A 4,327-nucleotide genomic window follows, 5' to 3' on the forward strand; every position below is an offset into this window, starting at 1 on the left:
TATATATATATATATATATATACATGTATAGCATTAACATTTTTGATAAATTCAGAACTCTAACAATAAAAACAAAATTATTTACGTTGGAGTCTACATAACTTCAAAAATTGTATGTTTTTTTTAAATTTGATTGTAATCAAGAAAAAAAATATAATTTTTTTTTAATCATTGTAAAAGTAACTCTTTTAAATGAAATGAGCTATTTTATAATTATTTTAGATTTCAAAATTGCCCATATATATTTTCAACAGGGTTAAGGTCTGGACTTTGTGGCAGCCATTTAAGGATGTTAGCTTTACTTTTTTTTTAGGAACTGTTTTGTCACTTTGCATGTGTGTTTAGGGTCGTTGTCATGATGAAAAAAAAATTTGCGATGAATTCTTAAACTGATTGACATTAATTTTTTGAAAGCCAATCAACATACAACTTCTCTGTCATTATACATTCAACATTCACCAGTTGTCCCACACTATTTAAATCAAAACATCCCCGAGCCATAGGGGAACCACCTCCATGCTAGACTGTTTTTGTAAGATTTCTATCTAAGAGTGCATCACAAGGTCTGCGCCAAACTCTTTGTCGTTTTTTAAGCCAAGTATTTGACATTTATTCTCATCTAGCCATAACACTAAGTTCCAAAATGCTTCACACTTGTTAATATGCAGTTTTGCAAATGCTAAAAGTTTTTCTTTGCTTATACGACTAATGAGGGGTTTACTTTTCTGGAGGTTTATTTAAACCACCTAAATTATTAAACCACTTAAATTAAGTCTTCTCTGTACAGTTCGATTGAACCCATTTAATTTAAGATTTTCAACATTCTGCCTTTAGGTTATTGTTGAATTTTTTTTTTTATCAGTGCAATTAGGATATTGGTTATTGTTGATGTCTTAATGGGGCGACCAAGTCTTTTCTGATTTTCAGCAGAACCAGTTGTTTCATACTTTATACACATCTTCCTAACACCACTTACTGATATTTGATATTTTTCATCACATTGCTTGTAGGTTAGGCCCTTTTTTCGATCAAAAGTGACCCGAGATCTGATGTCCAATGAATAATTTTGATGATAAACCATTATTATTATTTTAACTTTTTCTAAAAATAAATTCCAAAAAATATAGTTTAAAATGCTTATTGTTAATAACTTTAACAAAATATTTTTGATGTTAATACTTTTAAGTAAATAGTTATTGACAAAGCATTATATTTTATAATAAAAATGTAGATGTTTCTTACTTTTGTCACATTTATTTTAATCAGAAAACTGTAAGTTAGCAAAGTTCATTTAATAGAGTTACTTTTGCATTGAGTTAAAAAGAGTTATAAATGTTTTTTTTTTCTCTCCCGAATCAAATTAAAAAAAACTAAAATTTTTGCAGTTATATAGATTCTGACGTAAATAATATTGTATACATATATATATATATATATATATATATATATATATATATATATATATATATATATATATATATATATATATACAAAATTATATAATTTTGCATATATATATATACAAAATTATATAATTTTGTATATATATATATATACAAAATTATATAATTTTGTACATATATATATATATATATATATATATATATATATAAATATAAATATATATATATATATATATATATATATATATATATATATGTATATATATGTATATATATATATATATATATATATATATATATATATATATATACACGCAGTAAACTCCTGGTTATTCGAACCTCCAAGGGGTATAAGAATTTATTTCGAATAACCCGAAACTCGAATAACTGAATATGCTCTTTAAAATGACCTACTTTAAGTTTCTTTCAAATTTTAATAAAAGTAGAAAGTAAAAAAGTAAAAGACCCTTTGAATTTGGTGCTACTTCAGTTTTATCCTTGTAAAATAATAAATATTTTACAATTCATTGAAAGTATAGTCCATTTTTTATTTATTTTTTGTTCCTTAAATGTGTTTTTTTATCTTCAAGGAGAGCAAAAATTGTTTCGAATAACCGAAATTTTGAACAACTGCAGGTTTGAATAACTGCATTTCTGCATAACAGCATTTGCACGAGTTTGTTAAAGAAAGTTCACAGGAAATAAAAATTGCTTCGAATAAGCAGAAAATTTTAATAAGTGCCATTTCAAATAACCGGGAGTTTACTGCATAATAAATAAATAAATATGTATATATAAATATGTATATATATATATATATATATATATATATTATATATATATATATATATATATATATATATATATAAATTTGCAATAATATTTATAAACTCACATAAATAAGGTTAGGTGTCACTCATATAGTTAAAAACTAGTCAATGGAGTGATACCTGAACCTATAATTATGAAATATATATATAAATAACTTATATATCTATATATGTATATATATATATTTATATATATATATATATATATATATATATATATATATATTTACTTTTTAAATTTAATAATAATTATACTAATTTAATAACATTTTTTTTTTTACATTTGCTTTCAGACTACTAATGGTACAAGTTTTGTTTTTTGATTTAGATTCTGTATCTCAATGATATCCTGGCCTATCGATACGATATCCTGTTAATTGTATTTTTATATATTGTATAAATATATATGCAAACACTCACACGCATAATTTTTAAAGAAAATATTTATATTTTTATATACATATCTATAAATAGTATATGTTAAACTTTTTTATATTTATCATTGTACATTACTGTTTGTATTAAAAATTGATTTTGGAAATATTGCGAGGGCAGAGTTCAACTTTCAATTTACTTTTATTTGCCAATTCAATATATATTATAGTCACGTTTAATTACGTTTAGTAATATTTTGCGATATTTTAAACAGCGCATTTAAGCGTTGATTCAACGTTTTATTTCAAACTTTACTCGACGTTCTGAGTCACGTTTAATTGACGTTTTACTAACAACGTTACAAATCCTTGCAAAATAGACTGCTTTAACAGCGTTTATGCAACGCTTTTTAGGTAACGTTTTTTCAACGCTAAGTTGCGACGTTTATTCAACGCTTTTTATGTAACGCTTTTTCAACGTTTAGTTGCGACGCTTTTGTAACGTCATTTAGTAACGTTTTTTCAACGTTACGCAATAACGCTTAATCAACGTCTATTAAACAACGTTACATATCTTTGCAAAATCGATTACTTTGTCAACGTTTCCGCAACATCTTTTGCGACCGGTTTTCAACGTTGATTCAACGTTGTCATGTTTGCTGGGTAGTAACTGTTAGATAACTAAGCTTTTGAACCAGCTTAGAAGTCTATTTATAATGCCATGGAAGTCTAATTTTTGTAATAAAATGTAGTGATTAACAGTATCAAAAGCTTAAGACAAATCGATGAATACTCCTTTTGTATAATAAAAATTTTTAAAAGAATCAGATATGCTGCGTGTTAGTTGAAGTATGACATGTCTAGTAAATTTTTTCACTGAAAGCCAAATTCATTATTATATATAAGTTTACTATCAACAAAATAGTTGTAGACTATGTTATACATTATGTCTTTCTAATATTTTAGAGAAAACTGGAAGAACTGAAATAGGATGATAATTTGTAATATTGGTATAATCACCTGATTTAAAAAATCAGGTAACCATACCAACATTACAAATCTTCAATTTCAATGTCCGGGTTATTTTTATTTGTTAAAATAATATCCACTATTTGTTTTGTAAAATTATGCACGTAAACCCGTTAATACTTTAAATTTGATCTAAAACATTTTACCTCTTTATTTTGAAAGTTATTGAGTTGTACTATTTTTGACAAATCTTCTTTAAAAATCTGTTTTTTATGGTTATATACAGGGTCCTAGAAAGACAAAGTGTTTATTTTTAATTTGTTTCAGTCATAACCTTTATTAGTTGTTTTTTTTCCTAAATATTTAAAAAGTATTATTCTTTTATTATTATTTATACCTTTATTTTATATATTTCTGTAAAATAAATATAAAATAGTAAATATTCAGAAAATAAAAAACAATTAAAGGTTATTACCAAAACCATGGTTATAAAAATAACTAGTAAGTCAAGCATCTTGTATAACCATATTATGCATTTAATTTTAAACGTTTATTATTTATTCATCCGTCTTTTGAAATTTTGAATTTGAATCAAACAAACTTGGGCATATTTGTGCAGCTAAACTTTTTAATATTGCTATTAGTGTAAAACGCAAAATAAATTTAGAAACACTGTGGTCATGTGGGAAATTTTTATTGTTAATTTTAGAAGCAGAAGTTGATTTTAATAGCAGAAGTTGTTTTTTCTTAT

At 24.4% G+C, this 4,327-nt stretch overlaps 1 long non-coding RNA gene across 1 annotated transcript in view; it reads left to right on the plus strand.

The window, feature by feature from the left end:
* Positions 1 to 2,652, plus strand: part of LOC136084342 (uncharacterized) — a 6,017-nt gene extending 3,365 nt beyond the window's left edge. Inside the window, exon 5 of the long non-coding RNA XR_010640498.1 lies at positions 2,562 to 2,652. This is a non-coding gene — a long non-coding RNA (uncharacterized LOC136084342). The remainder of the gene's footprint in view (positions 1 to 2,561) is intronic.
* Positions 2,653 to 4,327: the final 1,675 nt, after the last annotated feature.

Source organism: Hydra vulgaris, chromosome 08 (assembly GCF_038396675.1).
Source record: "Hydra vulgaris chromosome 08, alternate assembly HydraT2T_AEP".
NCBI classification, from domain to species: domain Eukaryota; kingdom Metazoa; phylum Cnidaria; class Hydrozoa; order Anthoathecata; family Hydridae; genus Hydra; species Hydra vulgaris.